Source organism: Protopterus annectens, chromosome 12.part0, assembly GCF_019279795.1.
Source record: "Protopterus annectens isolate FY-2018-M chromosome 12.part0, PAN1.0, whole genome shotgun sequence".
NCBI lineage: Eukaryota > Metazoa > Chordata > Ceratodontiformes > Protopteridae > Protopterus > Protopterus annectens.
In genome coordinates this window covers 1257124496-1257150421 of record NC_056746.1, presented here as the reverse complement: position 1 = coordinate 1257150421, position 25926 = coordinate 1257124496, and the positions used below count along the sequence as shown (strand labels likewise).

Below are 25926 nucleotides of genomic sequence, written 5' to 3'. Positions count from 1 at the left end.
CCATTTTTGAGTTATCATTGGAAATAGAAATACTTGTGGATCCAGTTTCCACTCGTGGGGATCCTTGATGTTTCTGCTTAGGTCGTCCGCCAATGTGTTCTTTTTTCCTGGCAGGAACTGAGCTTGTAATTGAACTTGGTAAGCCAGTGCTGTGTTCCACAAGGTCACTGCTTGCCTGCATAGAGGGTAGGAGTGTGTACCCCCTTGTTTATGTACCACATTACTGTGGTGTTGTCTGTCCTTATTATAAGCTGTCCTGGATGTAAGAGGTCCTTGAAGGCTGTCAGAGCACTCTGTACAGCTAGCATTTCTTTTTGATTGCTGTGCAGATTCCTTTGATCTGCAGTCCATATGCCTTGAACTCACCCGTCTTGCCATGTGTGTCCCCCAGGCATAGTCCGGTGCATCTGTTGTCATAGTTTGCCTGGCTGGGGTTAAGATGAAAGGCTGACCCTTGTTGAGGTGACATGCCTATGACCACCATAGAAACTCCTGTTGAAGGCAGGGAATGAGAGGTAGCATTGTTTCTAAGCTGTGGCTGTGTTGAGTCCATATGCTTTTCAGGTACCATTGTAATTTCCTCATATGCAGTTTTGCAAATGGTATTAGTAGTATGCAAGATGCCATGAAGACCAAGGCCTGCAGAATTTTTCTTGCAGGGAGTTGGGTCTTTGTTGCCATTATTTTGAAGTATTGAGTTAGTTGTAGCTGTTTGTCTGGCGTCAGATAAGCCATCTGGGCCGTTGTATTCAAGCTGGCACCCAGGAATGTCATATTTTGTGAGGGCACTAGTTCTGATTTCTTTTTGTTTACTGTGTACCCTAGGCAACTTAGGTGTTTTACAAAAGTCAGATTATGTAAGAGAATGTCCTTGCTTTCTGCTTGGATGATGCAGTCGTCCAGGTAAGGGTATATTTGAATTCCTCTTTGTCTGCAGTATGCGATTACTGGTGCCAGGCATTTTGTGAAGACCCTGGGTGCAGTAGATAAGCCAAAGGGCAGTGCAGAGAATTGGTAATGGGTTGAACCTGCAATGAAACGGAGGTATCTTCTGCAATTTTGTCTGATAGGGACATGCAGGTATGCCTCCTTGAGGTCCAACGTTACTAGCCAAGCTTTCTTGCCCAACATGGGAAGAAGCTGCTGTAGTGTTAGCATCTTGAATTTGGGTACTTGCAAGAAGGTGTTTAGAATTGAAAGGTCCAGAATGGGTCTCCAAGCATTGTCCTTTCTGGGGACTAGAAAGAGCCTTGAGTAAAATCCTTGGCCTTGCTCCTGTGTAGGTACCAGTTGAATGGCTCTCATGTCCATGAGAGTTGTAATTTGTTTTTGTGCCTCTGCCCATTGACTTTGTGGCACGTTTGGCATTCCTTTTATCCTTGGCAAGTTGTGGAAATGGAATTTGTATCCTTGTGAGATAATGTCTAGGACCCATTTGTCCTTTGTGATGATGCGCCAGTTGTCTATAAAAAATGCTAATTTTCCTCCCAAGGGAGCTGCCAAGAGACTTTTGCTTGGCAGTTTGAGGTTTAAGTCATTGTGTTTGTCTTCTGGTAGTTTGGGACCTGTCTTCTCCTCCCTTCTGTGTTGCAGTGCCCCATTGGCGAGGTTTGTAAGGGATTTGTGCTTGTCCTCTGCCCCTTGGGCATCTGTATTTACCCCTCTGTGGTCTGTCAGAAGCTGGAAAGGACCAATTTTTTGCTGGCCAATTTCTGCTGAAGCGTGGGGGTTGTACCTGTAAGAAATCTTTGACCGTCTGCATAGATTTTGCCTTATCCTCCATTTTCTTTAAAACCTCTTCTGCTTTAACCCCAAATAAGACATCCTGCAGTAAGGGTGCATCTAGTAACTTTGCTTTAACATGATCAGGCAGAGTTTGTTCCTTTAACCAAGCATGCCTACATATAACAGACCCAGTAACAGCTGCTCTACAGGAAGCTTCCAAGGAATCAAATCCACATTGTAAAGTATGTTTGCCCACCTGTTCAGCTGCATGCAACAGATCCTGCATTTCTTTGAATTCAGACTGTTGAGGGTGCGTGCTCATCTTTTGTTTTATTTGAGACATTAGGAATTGCTGGTATTTCAGCATGTGAAACTGACAATTTAGTGCTCTCATAGCTAGAGTAGCTGAGGTGTAAACCTTCTTCTCCTACCTATCTAGTGCTCTGGAGTCCCTTTCAGAGGGTACAGGATTTTTAGCCATAGAAGCCTTAGCCCCTTTGGGACCCTGGGAGATTGTCTCTGGGTCAGCAACAGGGATTTTGTGAAGGAATTTGTGAGAGTCAGGCACTCTATAATATCTATCTGGTTTGGCTGGAGCAGGAGGCAGAGAATCTGGATTTAGACTAGATTCTAAGTAAACATCATCCACAATGTCTAAAACTGGAGGGATAGCAAGTGGTCTGTGCTGAGGGAGTAAAAGAAACTTTCGGAGCCTTTTCTTTGAGTCTGAGTAGTCCTGACCTTCCCAGTGGAAATGTTCCCTCATGGCATGCAAGGTTTCCCCAAAGGAATAGTCTTCAGGGGGAGAAGCTGAGGGAATCAGCATCAGAATCTTCATAAGGGGGAAAGGAGTAATCCTGTTCCTCAGAGGGGCCTGAGGAAATGGACACTTGATCAGAAGAGGCATAATCCTCCTCTTGTCTAGGCCTTTTGTCTGGGGGGGGGGGGGGTTTGGGAACCCCTGATTAAAGAAATCAAATCTTCAGCCATTTTAAGCATCTGTTTCTTAGGCATGGGGCCTTGAACTGGAGACTGATGTGCAGTCTTTTTTGGTTTTAGAGGAGTCTTAAGCTTAGCACAAGATTTTATAGTGAGAGTAGTCTGTCTGAAGACACCTGTAACCGAAGGTGTTTCTGCAGCACCGGCTTCTCCTTCTGCAATGTTGTCGGTAGGGCCTAAAGAAAATGGCTGCATCAGCCTAGAACTCTCTGCTTGAGAATCCGAAGCGGTCTGGGGTTCCAATTCTATGGTCGTCAGGGGCTGCGTAGGTGCCTCACTGAAAACCAGAGAACCGGTGACCAGCCCAGCCGAGGCCTCGGAGTCTGGCTTGGATCTAGGCTGCCTGTCTTTATCTTTGCGTTTTTTATGCACGCCGGTAGTCGGTTGTTCCGACGGCATAAGTGTAATTAAATTTCCTACCGAAGTAGTGTCGTGCGAAATCAAAGCGTTGCTTTATAGTTCGCTTATTGAACCTAGCACAAAACCGACAACCAGTGACGTCGTGGTCTGGGGCTAGGCAAGGTATACAATAAGAATGAAAGTCCTTATGAGGTATTTGCTTCCCACAAGAAATGCAATTGTTAACTTTTTCTGACATCGGACTGAGGCAAGAAAAGGTTTCCCAACGGGGTACTTAGCTTTGAAGACTTTGGACTGAAATTCAATTAGAAAATCTCAGGTGTCGGCCGACCGGCACTTGCGAACTGCTTTGGGCACCGCGCGGCAAGAAAGACTGGAGAAAATGGCGTTGGATGCCTCTTGTATACCCCTGGCGCACTGACGTCAGGGAAGAAGCGACAGCAACCGACGCCGGACCAAGACTTTGGAATTCAGGCTGTCTGCGGGACCGCCTGACGACAGGATAATCCAAGTGTGATGACTGCAGCAGGGTAACACGATGAACATCAAAGTTGAGAAAAGCGTCTAACTGGAAAACTCCAGGCCTAGATGCAGTACCTAACTTTTGACAAAGTATTAACTTCTTTGCATGAGGATTTAGCCATGAGTAAGAACTATTTATATGGGCACTGGCTAACATTACGAAAAACAATGCTCTTACTTAAGAGTGAACCTACAAGCTACCCTAAAAATTATAGACCACTAACTTGTCTTCCAACGACATATAAACTACACATGGGAATTGACGCTGACAGAGTTTATAGTCATTTAGAAGAAAACTCAATTATGGCAGTGGAACAAAAGGGCACTAAAAGAAAGTCATATTGGGGACAAAGGATCATTTGTTGTTAAAGTTATAGTGGAGAACTGTAAGAAGGGGAAGAATCCAAGTACGGCATGGATTGAATACAAAAAAGCATTTGATGGCATCCCACATTCATGGATTAAAAAAAAAAAAAAAAATGTATAAGATACGCCCCTACACTGATAAGACTACATTACAGTAACCATGAAACAGTGGCAGACCACTTTGCAATTAAGCCACGATAAAGGACAGATTATTATCCCAGGTATAAAAATGCAAAAGGGGATATTCCAGAATGACTGTCACCATTGCTATTCTGCTTTGCCATTAATCCATTAAGCTGTTTACTTAACACCTTAAGCCATTGCTACAATTTGGCTCTCCTAGAAAACAACAAAGTCTAATGACTTATCTTCTCTTTGTCTATTTAAAACTGTATAGCTCATCAGATGAGGAACTGAAAGCACAGCTGCAGGCTGTCAAAACTTTTTCAGATACTATTGGAATGTCATTTGGTCTTGATATAATGTGCAAAAGGAACCTTTAAAAAAGGAAAACTGCAGCACCAGGAAAACATCAGTTTGGGACAAGAATGTGATATAAAAGTACTTGAGCAAGAGGGAGTTTATAAATACTTGGGAATTTATGAAGGATCAGCAATAAAACATGAACAAATGCGAATAAATCCCAGGAGTACTTTAGAAGACTTAAATTAATCCTGAAAACAGCACTGACATCTAGGAACAAGATCCAAGCTATAAATATTTGGTCTTCCTGTCCTAACTTACAGTTTTGGAGTGATTGAATGGCCCCAAAAAGTGTTGGATAGACTGGATATTAAAACAAGAAGGATGCTTACCAAATTATTTATAAAATTCAATGTATACCAAGATTATATATTCCCCGTTCTGAAGGAGGGATGGGCCTCCTTGAAATTGATTACATGTAATAGATCTGGGACTCTACACATATTTACTGACCTCACAAGATCCAAATCTAGTGAGTTTTGAAACATGAGGAGAATACATTTAAGATGACGTCTCTGCTTAATTTAGCAGAAGCATATAGACGTCAAGCAGGAATGGAAATCAAACCACAAGTGGATAAAAACCAGGCAGCAACTGAATGTGCCAAAAAACAAAAGAAAGAATATAAGGTGAAGGACCAGATGAAAAGGCAAGAAATGTGGAAAAAAAACCAGTTGCAAGTATAGAAAATTTCTGGAACAGCCTGATGTTGATCAAGAACGAACGCAGGAATGGTTAAGGAGAAGCAAATTCAAACCAAGTCTGTTAAATGGCTCTCTTCCTCTTCTCCATTCTTACCTGTCCCAACAGGAGTCACCCAGGGCTCCATCCTGGGACCCCTCCTGTTCAATATCTTCACCAATGACCTCCACACATCTTGTAAACTATCCTCCCTCATCCAATATGCTGACAATTCAACCCTCATCTGCATCTCTGAGCACATCTCTGAACTTCATACTCTCACTCAACAAACCTTTTTATCTACCGAACAGTGGCTAACTGATAACCTACTCATCCGGAACTCTAAAAAGACCAAGCTCTCACTATTTCTCCTCTGCTCACTTTCCCCACCACAAATTCTCCTTCTCTATCACTTCCTCAAATAACACAATTAAACCTGATGCTAACACTAAACTTCTACGAGTCATCATCGAACGAAAATTTAATATGCACCTTCACCAATGTATAAAAATGAAACCAGAAATTAGGTTTATTATAGCCTAATTAAAAATTTCTTACTCCAAATGCTACTCTCCCTTGCTCAAGCTCTCCTCCTCCCCTCCCTTCTCTATACTGCCCCAGTGCTCACCAGCATTCAAACCACAACCTTAAACTCCAACAAACTTACCATAAGATTGATAGATTCATCACAATCTCTCCATACAATACACATCACTGCCTAGCCCTTACATCCTCAAATGGCTGGAATTCCCCCACTTACTGTTGCTATCACAACTTCAAATGTTACACTTTATTCTCTACCAACAGTCATCTTGTCCTGCTCTTTCTTCCTTCATCTCTACTTACACACCTTTTCATACGCTCCATACTTTAAATTAGCAACTACAAATCTACCAAACAAAAAAAAACAGTAGGCAAACTCTTACATAAATACTCCATTGCCCAAACTTGGAACAAACTTCCTAGAGACATACGCACCACTATTCACCCAGCTCACTTTAAAGAAAAACTCACACTCCATTTTCATAGCTCCAAAAGCTGTTCTTGTAAAGCCGCATCTTGACCCCTCCCTCTCCACCTTTGGTGTACCCTAGGGTGCTCACTAGCTGCCCCTCAACAATAACAATCCCTATCCTGGAAAATAACACTTTCTGATTTATACATCATATCTGATGGATCAAACTCATGTTTGTAAATATGTAAATAATCTGTACTCTAACGCAAGTCTGTTTCAATTAAATGTGTGTGCATTCTTTGCTTTGTAGGTTTATGATATTGTTATAACTCAATTTCTTTTCATATGTTTCTGCAAATGTTATTTTTATTTTGTAAACTGTCCATTTTGGAGCTTTTCTCCTCGGGTCTCCACTGAAAAAAGGCCAAAAACCCAGCTGGACTAATCCGGTTAACAAATCTCAAATAAATAAAAGAAATGAAAGGTTAATGTTGGCAGCCCAAGATAGTGGGCTACGCACACGCTGGTTTATGTGGGAGAAACAGACATATGCAAGTTTTGTAAAACCGAATTGGAAATGGTCACATACCTTGCTGCTGGTTGTGATGCACTAATGGCAGAGGGACTGTATACTAAAAGGCATAATAATGTGGCGAGACTGTTACACTGGAGATTGTTCAAACATTATGATATCAAAGTGGCTGAAAAACACTGGAAACATGAGCCACAAAGAATCATAGAAAATTAAGTTTATATCACATGGGATCACCCAATACCAACAGTTCAAAAGACAGATGCTAGAAAACCGGATATAGTGGTCCAAGAAAAAAAGACAAAAGTAGTACTGATCACTGAAATCGCCACACCTAGTGAATACAATGTCTTGCGTAGAGAGAGACAGTCATAAAATACCTGGATCTGCAGGCAGAAACTACAGCCATGCAGAAGAAAGATACCCAGACAGTTCCAATAGTACGAGCAATGGGTCTTATAAAAAAAGAATTTACAATCTTATTTAGATATGTTACCAATTCATGCAACACTGCACGAATTGCAGGAGGAGTCATTACTGGGCACATTGCAGGTGCTGCGAAGAGCACTTTTGGCTGATCAAAGAGTGAAACAATACTAATTTCATGAACTTTAATCGTTCTTTGACTTAAGAATGGGGTCCATTCCCATCATGGTATTAGAAACCCAAAAGACTTGCAGAAATTAAAAATGACAATCTGGTATGCAAAGCTGTAGAATGAATGACCATACAAATGATCAAGGACATTGGCAACCTACAGACACTGGACCCATCCCAATTTGTATTTGTTAAGGGGAAGGTCTTGCTTATTTCATCTTGAAGTCTACCAGGTTGCTACCATGGCATCTGAGGAGAAAACAGTGCATACCACTGACTTGGCCAAAGTGTTTAATACAATATTCCACTCAAATATTGTTGACAAACTCTACAAATTAGGAATAAATCCCTATACAACTCCCTGAATTGCCATCTGGACCACAGATAGGACTCAAGATACAAGGATTGGTGAGACTACCACCAACAGTCTAGTCACCAGCGAAGTACCACTGGACTCAGTGTTGGGCCCACTCCTGTTTGGCATCTACTTCTCAGAAGTCAAGGCTAATATCAAACGTCTCTGGCTTAGCAAGTTAACAGAGGACTTCAAATTGGGAGCTCCCAGACTCCTCCCGTGACACTAGCATCCTACAAGAGGGTTTGACACAGATAAATGACTGTTGCCAAATCCATGGATTACAACTCTATGTTAATAAATGCATTAAAGTGCCAGTTGGGAAATCATTCACCAAAGCTATTTCCTCTATTGACAACACCCATAAGAAGTGACCCAGTAGTTACAGATCTGGGAACATATGTACACAGTAATTTGTCCGTTTCCTAACACTTAGAATTACTTTCTTACTATCTTGGCTATGCTGCCCAACTCATACGTGTGCGTGTGTGTGTGTGTGTGGGGGGGGGGTATGGCATTCAGGTCCAAGGAAGTTACAGTACCACTCTACTCAGCAATTATCAGACCTGTCATTGAGTACAATGACACCTATGGCATACATCTAAACAGACACTTGCAACAGATGGAACACCCTCAAAAGTTCATAACCAGAAGAATCAGGGGTATGAATACCCTGTCCTGCACAGGATGCCTTAAGGCCCTATCTCTGTACTCTGTCTCCTATAGATTATTAAGGAGAGCTCTAGGCCAGCCACATAAAATGGCATCCTCTGATTCAGCTCTGATGGATCTTTTGAATATCCACAAAACAAAAAGCATCAGAAGCACTAGTTCCAAAGAAATGAACTTTGCCTGCGACAAAGAACATGTTGGAGACACCGATATGCGTCTCAAAGGATCCTCACACTATGGAATAGGCTTCCCATCCTTATGAAGCAGGGCTCTTCCCCCAGCCTGTTCACATGAAAGCTTGATTACTGGATGGGAAATCGTAAATTCACCCCCAGGCTGCCCCATGTATCTGATGGACAGAGGTCGACAGTAAGTAAATTAAGCCCAATTAACATTACCCCTCCCCCACATAACCTGTACCTACCTCCTTACTAACATACTCCACTATACAGACCTCAAAGGTACTTGTGGACATTTGGTTGGGCTGTGTGGCTAGGATTATAAAGACCCTGGTGGTCATTAGCCTAGGAAACACCTATGAAGCTATTATCAGCAAAAAAGAAAATCACAATTACCCGTTCTAAAGACTTAAACCTTGCCTGTCATAAACAGGACCTGCTGAAATGTATGTATTCCAATGACTACCCCCTTCTCTGAACAGACACCCCATCCATGTGAAGCAGAGTTCCTTCCTAACCCAATTCACGTATAGCTTAGACAACTGGATGGGGAACTGGAAATTAATTCCTAGTTTGATACACACGTCTCTAATGCTCACAGGCAGCCTATAAATGGCTCTTCTCCCAGGCTCCTGTTTGTAAGAGTTTCATCTCCCAAGCTCCTCTTACACTACCAGAGGTACCAGAACTTGTCAATTTTGAAATGCATGGCAAGGGTTAAAAAGGTCTAGTGGTAGTTATAAGTATATGGCCTTTAATTGGCATTTTTCTTAAGTTGTTCTGTTTTCCTTTTTCTTGTATGCAAGTCATTAAAGGAAAGTTCTTCAATGATATCCACCCATCAAACCAAGGCCTCGATTTTATTTCTGATCCAAGCAGATGTGAAGATTTCCAGACCTACTCATGAAGTAGTTTCAATGAAAAACATTTCTCAAAAAGGACAGATTGATCTCTCCTCTCCCAGACAAAAAAGCTCCCTGCAAATGAAAGTCTTTCAGTGGACTGTGTCATTCTCATGCAGACATGGAGAGCTTTGCCCCAGAGAAATCATGGACCTTGGGACCTGGTTTCCAGTCCTTAAACTTAAGGATATTAAAGCAAAATTATCTAATTATTAAACCATTAATTCAAATCAGACAGAACTGTTAAAAGTCTGCAAACTAGGCACTTGCCATTCATACTTATTCTTCTAAAAAGTCACCTGAAAGGGGCCAGTTAACAGACTGGTTACTGATCATTTCTTTTGGCAAAAAAGCCAAGTAATGATGTGAACATTAAGCTGTATACTGGACAGACTTGCAGTGCAGTATACGCTCAAATCACAGGTGACATCCAAGAAAGCTACAGAAGTCAGACCAAAAGGGCAGATACCCTCCTTTGACTAATTCCAATGGATAAGAAATTATACTGCAGCAGTGAGTGTATGCTTCCCTGCAAATTTTATGCAGAATGCATTACAAATTTGAATTGGAAACAGCTGTACAAAGAAACATTAGTAGTATAACAAATATGTTTAAATAATAGAGAAATATAACTCAAATCATATCTGGACTTTTTCCTCGTTAGGATGGTAACCAAGCCTGCATTCAAGGCAAACCACAAGCAAAGTCCTTAATGCTGTAACATGTAACGATCCAAACAGTAGCTAATACCAAGCAAAACAATCAGTCTTGTTTTAGAAAGACAAACTTCCCAAATGCATAACTGCACTTCCTTCCATATTTTTGAAGAAACATAAAAGTAAAGGTTACATTAGAACTACACTGCAACAGGTAAATATTTATATGTGCATAGCACCAGGTAAGATGCTGTAATTACAAAAGCTGCAAGTGATATAAAGAAAGGAGGCTGCTGAGCAGGTTTTAACCCCCCCCCCCCCATTTTTTTTTTTTTTTTAAAGATAACGGCAAATGTCTCTGGAATGCTAGAAAGGCTACAGGATATCCCTCCTTCTGATGTTCCCCAATTTTTTTCTTCTTCTAGAAAGTCTTCAAAAGGTCAGAAGTTGGACCACAAACCAGAATGTTGCCTGTAACAGGAATATCTAAGTCTGGTCTCAATATAGTCAAAAAATTCTTTGTCAATAACGAAATGTGTGTATTGCAATGGCTGTCACAACTCTCCCATGCAACATCACACAATCAACACATCAAATAAGCACATTTAAATAGCTGAAGGCCCATGTATTCAGCATTTCTAATCAATGTGACTAAATCTGCCTTTTATTCAGAAATTCCTGCACCTATGGCAAAACTGTGTTGTATTGCATAGATAGTTCTGAAGTCTTATATGCGAGAGACAAAAACACTTTTTTTTGTTTTAATAAAATTGTGAATATATTGCATCTTCACCCTAGCCTTGGGTGCTGATCGCAGTTCGTTTTGTATTATTAATTTGTGGTCAACTGCATGCTGAAATAAACTGTTGGTCAAGATAAAATGACATATGAGCCAAGTAATTACTGACCCCCAATGCACTTTTATACTGCACTGTTCCCAGTAATCTCCCTTGACTTTAAATAGAAGAGTTCCTGAATGCGCAGTGGGAAGACAAGGCAAATGGGAATGAGTAGGAACAAAATATGTAAAACAAAGTAAAGACAGTAAGTGCCCTTATCAATTTTTTTTTTCTTACAGATAATCAGCAGACCAAACCACACATGTTACTGCAATGATTTTTATTAAATTTAGAAGGTTTTTAAACAGAATTTGCCAGGTACACTTCAGTACCATTGATGTATGCAAAAATCCCTATGAGAGAAACCATCTGTCACAGATCAGTTAAAATTTTCTCTTAACAGTGTTTAAGGTTTTGTTGAAATTAATACTTTGAAATAGAAAACCGAAAGGCTGTGAAAAGTACAGTTGTGTACACCTACCATAAATGTAGACGTTCGAGTGTCTTCACTGTTGCAGTCATGACTGTAGGGTTCTCCCCTGCCGGCAGGCAGCCCTCGGTCGGCCAGAATCCCAAAATCTGGGTCCGGCATCTGCTGTTCAACTCTGCTCCCTGACGTCAGAGCGCCAGGAGTATAAAGCTGACAGCCGACGCCATCTTCTCCAGTTTTTCTTGCCCCAGATGTCAGGAGTCCCAAAATGAAAATGGTCCCAAAACCTTTGCAAATATACCTCAGAAGAATGGTGAAAAAAGGAACCACACAAAAGTAAAAATAAGAGGGGACAGGAGGGAGGGAAACCCAGACTGCAACAGTGAAGACACTCGAACATCTACATTTATGGTAGGTGTACACAACTGTACTATGTTCATCGTGTTTCACTGTTGCAGTCATGACTGTAGGGTAGAATCCCAAAGCTGAAAGAAAGGGAGGTGGTCATAAAGAAGGAGGGCGGCTAAAGGCCCTGCAAGACTGCAGAGGCAAAGCCTGCCCTAGACTTATAGTAGAGAGGCAAATTGTAGTGCTTAGAGAAAGTATGCACTGAACTCCAAGTTGCAGCTTCCAAAATGTCCTTGGTAGGAACTCCCCTGAGGAAGGCTGCAGAAGTGGCAGCAGCTCTGGTGGAATGAGTCCGTATGCTCCCTGGGATTTGCTTTCCATGGTGTGAATAACAAAATCTGATTCCATGAGCAATCCATTTAGAAATGGTTTATTTAGAAATGGCTTTACCTTGGGAACTTGAAGCATAAGAAACAAACAATTGTTCTGATTCTGATGTCCTTGGTTCTGTCCAGGTAAAAACGTAGCTGTCGATGTACATCCAAGGAATGTAAGATCCTTTCCCCTTTATTTTGAGGAGTGGGGAAAAAGGATGGCAAGTGGATAGTTTGATTTAAAGCCACTTTGGAAACCACCTTAGGCATGAAAGTCGGATTAGTCCTCAAAGATACCCTGTCTTGATGAAAAATAATATAAGGTTCCACCGCCATAAGAGCTTGTAACTCAAACTCTCCTGGCAGAGGTTAGTGCCAACAGGATAGCTGTCTTCCAAGATAAAAACTTGATGTCAGCAGAAGCGGAAGGCTCAAAAGGAGGCAAGGTTAGTTTTTCCAAAACATAATTGAGATCCCAAGCAGGAATAGGAGGAGATCTAGGAGGTCTTAAGTTCTTAGCTCCTCTGAGAAACTGTCTCATGAGCTGGTGGGAAAAGATGGGAGGGTCTGAATTATAATGAGCAGAAATAGCAGAAGCATGGATCTTAATGGAAGAAAAAGAGAGACCCTTATGTAAGAGATCCGTCAAGTAAAGTAGAATTAAAGTAATGTTAGGAAGAAGAGGATCAGAATCCTGAGCCTGCATCCAGGAACAAAATCTTTTCCATTTTCCTGCATAAGATTTCCTAGTGCTAGGACGTCTGGCTTCTAAAATGACATCCATAACCTGCTTGGGTAGGAAAGAAGAAATCAAAGGCCCTGGATTAACCAGGCCGCCAGGCTGAGAGTTCTGACATGAGAGTGTAGAACCTGACCCTGATGTTGGGACAGAAGGTTCGGAGACGGAGGTAAAATCCAAGGGGGCTCCAGGCATAGGTTTATTAGAGTTGGATACCAAAACTGCCGAGGCCAATTCGGAGCCAACAAGATTATCATCTTGGGTTTGTCCTGTTTTATCTTCAATAAAACTCATGGAAGAAGCGGTAGAGGCTGAAAGGCACATCCCAAGAGGTTCCTCCAACTGAATGACAGGGCATCCACTTTCCAAGCCTCTCTGTGGAATGTCCTGGTGCAAAAATTCTGCAGCTGATGATTTAGATGGGATGCAAAGAGATCTATGTGAGGACATCCCCATACTGCTGTTATCATCCTGAATATTTTGTCCAGCATCCACTCGTGTGGATCCAAAAGGTTTCTGCTCAAACTGTCTGCCAGTAAGTTTTGTTTCCCTGGTAGAAACTGAGCTTGAAGATCCAGATTGCAAGCTAGAGCTGTGTTCCATAAATCCATGGCTAGTCTGCAAAGGGGGTAGGAATGAAATCCCCCTTGCTTGTTTATGTACCACATAACTGTGGTGTTGTCTGTCCGTATTAGTAGTGGTCCTGGTTGTATGAGATTCCTGAAGGCCAATAGAGCTTTCTGAATGGCTAACATTTCCTTTAAGTTGATATGCAGGTGCTTCTGATCCTTTGTCCACAGGCCCTGCAGACAATTGCCCTGAAAATGGGCTCTCCAAGCATAATCCGAGGCGTCCGTGGTTAGAATCTGAGAGGCAGGAGGTAGACGGAAGGGCTTTCCTTTGTTTAGAGCACATGCCCTGGACCACCAAAGAAATTCCTTTTGAAGGCAAGGAAGGACAGGAATCAGTATGTCCAAACTGTGGTAATGCTGAGACCATACACTTTTTAGGTACCACTGTATTTTCCTCATGTATAGTCTTGCATATGGTACAAGAAGGATGCAGGAGGCCATGTAACCCAAAGCCTGCAGGAATTTCCTTGCAGATAGATGGGTTAGAGTTGCCAAGGCTTTGAAAGTTGATGCCAGCTGTAATTGTTGTCCGGATGTCAGAAATGCCATCTGGGTTGTAGTGTTTAGAGGAGCACCCAGAAAAGTTATCTGTTGTGATGGTGTCAAATTTGACTTTTTTGTTTACAGAAAATCCCAGGAATTTGAGGAGGTTTTGTACAAAGTCTAGATGCTGGAGTCAGACATCCTTGCTGTCTGCCTGAATTAGACAATCGTCCAGATAAGGGTAAATTTGAATTCCCTTGAGTCTGCAGTAAGCTACTACTGGAGCCAGGCATTTGGTGAAGACCCTGGGTGCAGTAGACAATCCAAAAGGCAGCGCAGAGAATTGAAAGTGCCTCGATCCGGCCTAGAACCGGAGGTATTTTCTGCGATCCTGCCTGATGGGAATGTGTAAATATGCCTCCATTAAATCCAAAGTCACCATCCATGCACCTTTGGACAGCATTGGAAGTAACTGCTGTAGAGTAAGCATCTTGAATTTTGGAATCTCTAGAAAGGTGTTCAAGACCGACAAATCCAGAATGGGCCTCCATGAATTTTGCTTTCTTGGGACTAGAAAGAGCCTTGAGTAAAACCCTTTTCCCCATCTCTGAAAGAGGTACCAGTTCTATGGCATTCATAGTCAAAAGAGCCTCCACCTGGTTTAAGGCCTCCGTCCATTGATGTTTTGGAAGGTCTGGCCATCCGCTTGGCCTTGGCAAAGTATGAAAATGGAATTTGTAACCTCTTAAAATCACATCCAAAACCCATTTGTCCTGGGTTATTTGAGTCCAATTTTGGTAAAAAAGAGAGAGTTTTCCTCCGAGAGGGGCTTCCAGGCAAGACGTTCCTGCAGCCCAACAGAGGGAGTCATTGAGTTTGTTTCCTTTGAGACTGTGGCCTGTCCTCTCCTCCCCTAGGGGTAGAAGCAGTCCATTGCCTTGGTCTATAAGCAGCTTGTGTTTGAGGCCTCCCTCTGGAGTGTCTATATCTACCCCTTTGAGGCCTGTCTGAAGAGGGAAAAGACCAGTTTTTTGATGGCCAATTCCTGCTAAATCTAGGAGGCTGTACTTGTAAGAAATCTTTAACTGTTTGCATGGATTTCGCCTTATCCTCCATCTTTTTGATCACCTCTTCAGCTTTAGATCCAAACAAAACATTATGCTGAACAGGAGCATCCAATAATTTAGCCTTTACTTGTTCAGGTAAATTTTGTTCCTTTAGCCATGCATGTCTTCTAATGACTGTGCCAGAGGCCGCAGCCCTACAAGAAGCCTCCAAGGCATCAAATCCACAGTGTAAAACATGCTTCCCCACTTGTTCAGTGGCATGCAATAAGTCATGTAATTCCTTATCCTCAGCACAGGCAGAAATGGAAGTAAACTTCTGTTTTAAGGCAGACAAGAGAAATTGCTGATATTTAAGCATATGAAACTGACAGTTTAAAGCCCTAATGGACAAAGTAGCAGAAGTGTACACCTTTTTGCCCCATCTTTCCAAGGCTCGAGAATCCTTTTCAGTAGGAATAGGATTTTTGGCAGTAGCGGCCTTAACACCCTTAGGACCCTGACAAATGGTTTCAGGGTCAGCAGTAGGATTCTTGTATAAAAACTGATGGGAATCAGGAACCCTGTAGTACCTATCAGGCTTAACAGGAGCAGGAGGAAAAGAATCAGGGGTTAAATTGGCCTCCGAAAAGGCATCATCCACAATATCCAAAACAGGAGGAATAGCCAGGGGTCTATGTTGGGGTAGAAGAAGAAAATCCCTCAGTCTTTTCTTGGATTCTGAATATTCCTGTCCCTCCCAGTGAAAATGTTCCCTCATTTCATGCAGAGTTTCCCCAAAAGAAAAATTCTCAGGAGGAGAAGCTGAAGGAATGGATTCTTCCGCATCAGAATCCTCATAAGGAGGAAAAGAATATTCCTGATCAGAAGAAGAAACTGAGGAAACAGAAGCCTGATCAGAGGAATCATAATAAACATCCTGCCTTGGCCTTTTGTCTGGGGGGGGGTGAGAACCCCTAATCATTGTAAGTAAATCCTCCGCCATCTTGAGTAACTGTTTCTGTGACTTGGTTTGATTTAGAAGGAGTGTCTGCCTTTGCCTTTACTTGAAGCCGAGTAAGCCTGAAAACCCCTTCGGAAGCCGGTACCTGCACAGCGGCTCCGGACCCATCTGAAGGAGCGTTGTCCAAAGGTCCTGCAACAGAGATATTTAAAGGCCTGGTTGGCTCCTCATGAGAGTCCGTTTCGGCCATCCGTTCTGAAATGGCCGACGACAGGGGCTGCAAAAGCGCCTCACTGACGACGGCCGAACCTGAAGCTGGCTCCACATGTGCGCTATCATCAGATTTGGACCTCGGAGGCCTGTCTTTATCCTTGCGACGCTTGTGAACTCCGGTAGATGGAAGCGTATCAGATGACATTTTGTAGTTAAAGCGTCTACCAAAGTAATGAAAGGCAAAATCGTACCTTCGCTTAATTGTACGTTGATTGAATCTAGCACAAAACCGACAACTAGCTACGTCGTGGTCAGGGCCCAAGCAAGGAATACAGTAAGAATGAAAATCCTTATGAGGTATTTGCTTCCCACATGAAATACAATTATTAACTTTTTCTGACATCGGAGTGGAGCAAGAAAAAAGTTTCCCCAACGGGGTACTTAGCTTTGAGTGGAGAAGAAAGTCTTCGGACCGTAGTACATAGAAATATTCGACAGGAGTCAACCGACCGGCAATTGCGAACTGCTATCACCGCACGGCAAGAAAGACTGGAGAAGATGGCGTCGGCTGTCAGCTTTATACTCCTGACGCTCTGACGTCAGGGAGCAGAGTTGAACAGCCGACGCCGGACCCAGACTTTGGGATTCTGGCCGACCGAGGGCTGCCTGCCAGCAGGGGAGAACCCTACAGTCATGACTGCAACAGTGAAACACGATGAACATCAGTCTACGTCCTGAGATAACTGTTGAGCTGAGAAGGTAAATGGTTGATCATATGAAGATGATAAAGAACATCTAGACCTTTACTTCTTTCTTATACAGAGTTTTAATCAGTGACAATGGCTCAGAATCCATTTTAAACTCCAACCTACGACAGTCTCCTGAAGATAGAGACTAGTCCCAAAAGCTATCTGCAGTAGCTAACACCACTCCCTACATACATTTCTTATGGCCTACTGGAAGTAGAAGAGAAACAAATGGAGAAAAATGCTCAAACCTCAGGCTTAGCCTCCTCCAACTTTCAAAATGATCTCTGGATACAACAGATATTATCCAAAGTCTGAACTCATGAAGGTGTCTATTTAGTTTAAGTACAGTTGGTGGAGGTTTAATGAGCACAAAGTAACAAACTTTAAAGCCGCAGTCTCAGAGTCCATAACAATCAAGTTCCCGCAGCATAAGAGTCTGAGGAGGAGATTTTCTACTTTAAATGATTCTCCCTGTTGACTAAAATAGTCTGCCGTTTGTTATTTTTTCAGGCTCTACCAGAAATATTTTTCTTTGGATTCTGTTTTAATGACTGAAATACTTTTTTTTCTGTTAGATGAGAAACTAAAGCTTTTTGATTTTTCAGTTCAGGGGCATGTTTAATCTTTCTGCAATAATCATAAACCTGTAGATTATGCTGAGTCTAAACAAAACAAGGAGAAAGGAAACCATTTAGAGGTAGATACCCTACCACACTTACCTTTGCATTATATTTTTAACAGTTGTAAGGCAACATGCAAGCAGAATTAAAAAAAATAATAAAATAAATAAATAAAGGCTACTCCAAACATAATGCACTATCTTCAAGAAAATAGCTGCTGTGCAAGATGAAATTTCTTCAAGTTTGTTGGGAGATGTGCAATATGTGGAAGAGACAGGAACTGAATAAAGTGTATAATGCAGGATATACACAGGAGACTCGCACTTTATGTCACTGCTAATTCCTCACACGGAAGATGCCACAGCTTTTTCAGCTTCTGGCCAGAAAAGACATGCAAATAAATGGAATAAACCCAAACATTATGTTTCACTGTTACAGTGACCCTAACTGAAGATTCTATCGTCCTGGATCTTTTAATAAATTTTGACTATATTATTTTAATGTTCTGTCCCAAGCAAAACCCATAAAAAAGAAGTTATGTACTGACCATAATCTTCCATGTTGGTAGTCCATCTCACCCTTCATTTTTACATATGGGTTCGGAGCCAATCCTCTGCTCCAACTCAGCAGATTTACAAGCTGGAAGACTTCTGGTTGGCTCGTGGCTAAGCAGGTATCCCATGGTGCACCAGTACAATCCCTAGATCTTGTTTGCTGCTCAGTAGAATAACAACCACAAAAACAACCAATACTAAAGGGTCTCCAACCAACGGCAAACAAATTATTACTTCCAGATCTTCCAGGATGGGGGCAGGAGGGCGGGTTGGTAAAAATGAAGGGTGAGATGGACTACCAACATGGAACGTTATGGTGAGTACATAACTTCTTTATGCTAGGTAGTCCGATTTCACCTTAATTTTTACGTATGGGACAGCGTCCCTAGCACCTTATTCTTGGGTGGCTCACTGGAAAATACTCTTGAGCACCGTGGAGCCAAAGGATGCTCTACCCCTGGATGCCAAATAAAATTTGTAATGCGTAATAAAAGTGTGAGGGGTAGCCCACGTAGCTGCTGCAAAATTATCAAGTGGTACCCTGGCTTGAAAGGCTGCAGAGGTAGACAGCGACCTGGTAGAATGAGCCTTGATCCTGCAGGGTAAAGGTTTGCCCTCTGAGCTATAGATAAAGGCTATACAACTGGAAATCCAATTGGATAGTGCCACTTTAGAAACTGGTAAGCCCAATCTAGAGTCAGAAAAGGAAATTAATAATTGATCTGATTTCCTGAAAACCTTAGTCCGCTGTAGATAAAAACGTAGTTATCTATGAACGTCTAGCTGATGAAAATGGTACTCAGCTGCATTACAGTGGTTAGGGAAGAAAACTGGGAGTTCTACTGATTGGGGACAAAGGAGGGATTAGTATGCAATGACACCCTGTCTTTATGAAAAATCAAATACGGTGGCTTAATAGACAAGGCCTGTAGCTCTGATACCCATCTAGCTGATGTGGTAACTACCAAAATACAAGGTCTTCCAAGACAAAAGTTTTAGTGAAGATGAGTGGGAAGGTTCAAAGGGGGGAGATGTCAGTTTGGAAAACACAAAATTTAAATCCCAAGAAGCCACTGGTTCTTGCAGTGGTGGTCTCAATAGAGTGGCCCCTTTCAAAAAGGTCTTGCATAGCTTATGAGATATTAAACTGGTATCTGGAAAACCTAAGTGAAAATGAGAAATAGCCGCCAATTGGATTCTGATAGTGGCAGAGGCAGATCCTTGCTGAAAAAGCTCAGAAAGAAAATCCAGAATCACAGGGACAGAAGCAGTGTATGGATCTACATTCATTCTCTGTGCCCAAATAGAAAATCTTTTCCATTTACTGATATACAGCCTCCTAGTTGAAGGTTTATGGGAAGACATAAGAATGTGCGACACTGAGGATGATACATCATGAAGCCTGACTGGGGATGGAACTGGAGCAACCACGCTGTCAATTTGATGGTGTGGATTGAGGGGTGTAGCAAACCCGACATGTGAGTCAACAGATCTGGAGCTGGGTCCAGAATCCAAGGATTGCCCAGGAGGAGAGGCCCGAGGAAGGGGAACCAGACCTGACGAGGCCAGTAAGGAGCAATGAGGATCAACTTGCTTCCCAGCCGACTGGCTTTCTGAATCACTTTGGAAATGAGAGGGATTGGAGGAAAGGCATACAGAAGTCCCATGGGCCAATCGTGAGCCAGAGCGTCTCTGGGAGTCTCCCCCGGAGGGGGAATGAGGGAAAAATAGCTGCTACATTTGGTATTGACTGGGCTGGCAAAAAGGTCGCAGCAAGGCTGTCCCCATTTCCAGAAAATCTGATCCACTGTTTCCCGTTTCAGAGACCACTTGTGAGGCAATAGGATTACCGGGCTGAGCTTGTCGACTAACACGTTGGTCGTCCCTGGAATGTGCATTGCAACCAGAAAGCGCTGGGAAGAAATCGCCCATTCCCAAACTCGCATGGCCTCTCGACAGAGTGGGTAAGATCTGGTACCACCCTGTTTGTTGATATACCAAACCACAGACATGTTTTCTGATTGCATCGCAATTGTCCCTAGAGGAAGAAGGTCTTGAAGTGCTTGCAACGCCAGAAGCACCGCCCTCATCTCCAGAACATTGATATGCAGATGAGCCTCGTGTTCTTGCCATGTGCCTTGGACAGTCCTGCCGAGATAATGCCACCCCCCCCCCAATCTGGAAGGCATCCATGGTCACAGTGGAAACGGGTTGGGCAGGAACAAAGGGAGCGCCCGTGATCAACTGGTTGGGAGCTATACACCAAAGAAGGTCCTTCTTGCACGATTCAGTCAGCAGGATAGGATGACTCAGTGGGAGATATTGGAAGGACCATTGGGAAGACAGAAGCCACTGGAGAATTCTCATGTGCAACTTGACTAATGGTACTAATAGAATTGTGGAAAACATAGTCCCGAGGAGCTGAAGAACCCACTTCGCTTTGACTTTTCGCAACGGGAAGAAAACGAACTTGGGAGATTAAGTTCTGTGCCCTTTTGGCAGGGAGATTATCTGTCATGTTCACTGTGTCTACCTCTGCGCCTATAAAAATCACAGATTGAGAGGCCAATAATGGAGATTTCTTCCAATTTATGGAGATCCCTAACTGAGCACAAAGTTGAATCATGGCGTCCCTGTTTTGGAGGAGTAGATGCCTGGTGGGGGCAGTCAGGAGCCAGTCGTCCAAATACGGAAACACCTGGAATCCCTGACGTCTCAGGTGAGCTGTCACTATTGCCATGCATTTGGTGAACACCCTGGGGGCTGTGGTGAGACCAAATGGCAGAGCGCAAAACTGATAGTGACTGGCTCCCAGCAGGAAGCGTTGATGGCTTCTGGACGCCTTGTCCATTTTTATGTGGTAGTAGGCGTCCTGAAGATCCAGAGAGCACATCCAAAAAGTCTTTCCCTAACAACGGGAGTACAGACTGCAGTGTTACCATCCGAAACTTGTCCTTCACTGATTCGTTCAATCTGCTGAGGTCCAATATTGGCCTCCAATCTCCGGTTCGTTTTGGAACTAAAAAGAACCTGGAGAAAGTTCCAGATCCTATCTGGTCTGCTGGGACGGGCTGGATGACACTTTGTAGAAGCAACTTGTTGATCTCCACAGTTGTCTGATCCCTGAGATTGGGTGGTACCATCTGGGGTCCTTTTGGGAACAAAAGGTAATAGGGAAAAGGGTATGATATAGCCTCTGGTAACAACTCTTTGTACCCACTTGTCTTGGGTGATATTTAGCCAGGCTTCTTGGTACAAAGAAATGAGACCCCAGACCGGCCCCAGAGAAGCACAGTCGGGCTCCAGATCAGGAGCGCTGATAAGGCCATCCTCGAAAGGAATCACGGCCTTGTTGGTATTGTGGACTGCCCCTGCCTCTAGGGTCACGTCTGCCATTTCCTCTTCCTCTGAAGGAGGATTCACCCTGTGCGTCAGGAAAGACCTTCAGACTTCTTGAACCACATTTTACCGCCCTTTTGACCCTTGGGGTATGGTCTGGAAGGGACAGTAAAATGCACTCCCACGGCAGAAAGCGTCTTTCCTTCTTGCTCACACCGAGTGAGTGTATCCTTCACCTTGGAACCAAACAATGAGGAACCATCAAACGGGGCGTTGGTGAAAGTAGATTTGAACGGTTCTGCAAAATTACATAAGCGCATCCAGAAGTGGCGCCCCAAGGCAACTCCAGAACCTACTGCTCTACTCGCTCCATCCGCAGCATAAGAGATAAGTCGCATGGAGGAGTTAACCACAGAATTCAAGATGGACAACTGAGTAGAAATCTTGTCAGGAACTCCCTCAGTACACACACCTTGTATGGAATCTCCTAACTCTTTGAGAAGATCCCTCTGCAACCTCGTTAAGTGCACGAGACAGTTCATCGATTGAAGGGTAAAGGCCGCTGAACAAAAAAATATGCTTCCCAAATCTGTCCATCTGCCGGGACTCCTTGTTTGGCGGATGAACAGATGAAGGCTCAACCAACTCCTCCTTCGTGGCCGCCACCACCATGGCATCTACGGGAACGCCCTTAGACAAGAACTTATTCGGTCTCCTGGGGACTGGCTGCACGGTGTTAGGAGTATCCTACACTTTTCGACTAACTAGATCCATTAGTTCGTCAAAAGGTGGAGACACCCAAGAGGCAGAAGGTTGAGACCCGAAAGCCTTCAGGTACACTGACTCCTCATCAGAAAGGTTAACAGTGGGCTAGTCACACCTCTGCCTAAATATCTCTAAAATGTCCACAAAGGAGACATCAGAGGACGACTTGGGGGACCCCTTCCAACTCCTCGAGGTCAGTGACCAATGTCCAAGACTCACCTGGGAGTCAACATGTTTCCTCTTAGATAATCTCTTCCGGGAAAAGCCTCGGAAAAATGGGGGCCACCAGCCAATGCTCCTGAGGCTGCGGGTCTCTGCTGTATCCAGAGAGAGTAGGGGCTGAGACTGAAGTGGGTGCTCTCGGGGGAAGACTGCTGGTGCCACTGGTAGGGGCTGGAGAAAGAGACAGCACGCTCCTCATCATCTCAAATGCCGACCTCTCTGTCTCCAAAGACCTCCTCCACTCTGAAGAGTTGAAGGTCAGCGCCGGAGCCAGAGCTGTCGGCTCCGAGATAGATGCAGGATCCGAGCTCACCCTGGCCGAAGCACAGAGAGGAAGGCTCGGAAACGAAGATAGATTTCAACCCTTCCTGTCGGTGCCAACAGGAGAGCTTCGGCCCCTGGACACGACGGACGGCACCAAGCGTGTTGTAGCCGAACCCGGCTCCAAGGCAGCAACAAAGTGAGCTGGAGCCGGCATTTCCTCCATTGGCACCAAGCACTCTGGCTCCGAAAGGCCAGTATGGCTCGGAGGAGGAAGAGCAGACAAGGGCAAAGCTGGGCCAAGTGGCTCCAGTGCAGACAGGGTCGGACCAACAATAATTTTGGTAAGGCAGACTACTTCAGGAGTCTCAGCACTACCATCTCCACATCATCTTCTGAGAGGCTCCTGGAAGACCCGGAAGACATAGTAGGGGATCTTGACCTGGGGGGCACTGGAGACTTAATTGTTACGGAAACCGGTAGGGAACTTACAGACCAGCTCTGAGCAGCAGAGTCAACTGCTGTATCAATAGGTCCAGAGATCAGTTCCGAAACACCTGTAACAGACTCTGACACCACCAAGATGCTCTTTTTCGGCTCCGAAGGCTGAGGAGTCGAGGAGGCAGATTTGGACTGTTTAGGAGGTGGTTCCGGGACACCAGCCGGTGCTGGAGAAGGCCTTTTTGAGGATTTTGATTTCCCAGACTTAGAGGAAGCCGAAGAACTGGATAGTGCTTCCTCAAAGCATGGTTTCAATAGACCCTTGAGTATGAGTTGTTCCTTCTCTCCTGTAACACTCTAGGAAAGAAAGCATGGCAGAACAAGCACAATTCCTGCAAGTGGATGGCCCCTAGGCAGTAGACACAGCTACTGTGGCCATCCGTTAAAGACATCTTTTGGGAGCATTTCATGCACTTTTTGAACCCCAAGGGTTTATGCTCCTTACTTTCCTTAGACATATCACACACACAAAACCCAGAGAGACTGAAAGAGAGAAAAAGGAGGAGGACTGGGTCCTCTAACTAAAATGGGCCTAGCCCTAAGGAGGAGTTACACGAGGACTAAGTCCTCTAACTTAAACGGGCCTAGCCCGGTGTAGAGAAAGCTAGGTCTTCTAATTTAAACAGACCAGAAAGGAAAGCCCATTCACACAAGAAAAACCGTAAATGGCACAATAAATTTCTATATTTCCAATAACAGGTAATATATACTAGGGAGGCTGCAATCCTAGTAAATTCAAAAAAGTGGATCCCCGCCAAAAACAGTCTCAATACAGCAGAAAACTAATTGCCAACGGTGACCAAAAAAGGTCAGAACAACAAGAAGGATCCCCTGTTGACAGAGTGGAAAACCACCAAAAACTAATACTCTACCTAATAATCAAAAAATGCGCAACGGCGCCTAAAACTAACTGGCACACAGGATACCAATAACCACTAGTAAACTAAGTTGCACTCAAAAAGGGCAAGCAATAGAACTGCCTAATATATTAGCAACACTAAATATACAATAACATTTCTAATAAAGCATTGAAATACGATATGAATATAAAGAATTTAAAAAACTTAGCCAGATCCAAGAGAGGCACAACCGAACTCGTCGACACAGCAAACGAGATCTGGGGATTGTACTGGTGCACCATGGGATACATGCGTAGCCACAAGCCAACCAGAAGTCTTCCAGCTTGTAAACTGGCCGAGTCAGAGCAGAGGATCGGCTCTGAACCCATATGTTAAAATGAAGGTGAGATCAGACTACCTAACATCAAAGTGTTTATATAACCTTTCCTTGTTAACCTCCTCACGAGGATAAAGCCTGATTTTGATTAGCTGATTAGCTGGACTGGGTGCTGGAAGAGATGCAATAGAGATAACAGGAGTGAGTGGCCACTCCTTGCTTTCCTTCCGATGGGGGGGGGGGTTAATGTCTCTGAATCACCACCTTGGTTATGCCGACATGGAGCACTATGTCACACCAGTGGAGCATGGGGATGTCTAACACATACCATCTTTGTGCAAGAGGTCAGACTGGGGAAGTTACTGTGGAGTGATCCACTTCTTGGAAACAGCAGCACCCAGTGAACAGGGAGCTCCAAGGGACAGGGTAAGCCACTCCATTGGACCTCAAAGATAAGACTTCCTACCAACTGACTCTCAACACAAGGAGACTGAGTGAGCAGATAAGGTAACTTGGGCAAGAATGAAGGGGTCATATGACTGTCACCTACCTCAGGAATGCATAGCTCACATCCACAATGGAGCAAATGGTCCAACTTGTTAAAGGCATTGCAGCTATCAGCCATGCCCAACACAAGAACAAAGTGCATCAAGTTTACAGAGATTCACATTTTTTTCACTGTGTACCTTTATATAAAAATCGTTTCTAACAGGACCACAATGTTACTGAGATTTTGGAGAGCCACAGCAGTTATTTCTGTTTAATTTGAACAGCAGTAAAACAACATTAACAACAAAAAATAGACCATTGCTTGGCTGCACTGATTTTTTTGGTTTTAAATCAACATCAACATTTAGTGACAGAATCTCTGGATAAGGTCAGTAACTTTCCAGTGAAAACTGTTTTTTTGTTCATATTTTAAACAGAATATAACAATCCTTTTTTTGTTCATTAACAAAACAGCGCTTACATAATTTTTCTGAACAGCTTAAAGTCAGATTTCTTAGCATTTTAGCATTCACTGTTCTCTGATGCTACACTTGATTACAAACCATTATAATCTCATATTGTGGGACATGGGGTGCAACTAAGAGTTTAGAAAAAAAAGTCACTATGTCCACCCACATCATGACATCAGGACACTTTTTCCCCTAGCCCAAAGATACCAAACAGTAATAATTACATACACTGCTGCAAACACCCTCAGTGCTGTGTAGATCAACAGAAGAAATATGCATTTTTTCAGTTTCTGACAATTCAAGTTTATATCTTTGCTACACAATTAACCTGCAGCATGGGGAAAGTTTTGTTTTTTGTTTTTTTTTTTAAACACAGTAAAAAAATACCTGCCTAAAACAGGTTAAAAAAAGGCAAAATAAAAATGACACTATAAAATGGTAAGAACTGGAAACAAAGGTTTGGAATTACAAATGCTCTAAGATAATTGTGTATCAGTGACCTTTTTATACACATTCATAACTAGTGCTCTTGCAATTCAGTGATCTGATACTCCTGACACTCGGGAGGGACAGCAAATAATCTTGGGTAGAAAGAAAATCTATTGCAAGGGCACAGCCAAGCTCCAGGCCGCAGATGGATGACATTTTTACTATAACCCAGGAAAGAGTTGAATTAGCAGCCCTGGCACTGTAGAAGCAGAGTGGGTGAAAGAGGAATAAAGGAGAGTTAT

At 43.3% G+C, this 25926-nt stretch overlaps 1 protein-coding gene across 4 annotated transcripts in view; it reads right to left on the bottom strand.

Moving 5' to 3' along the window:
- The window catches only part of ITCH (itchy E3 ubiquitin protein ligase), a 2580358-nt gene that overhangs the window by 1408054 nt on the left and 1146378 nt on the right, over nucleotides 1–25926 (bottom strand). The window lies entirely within an intron of this gene.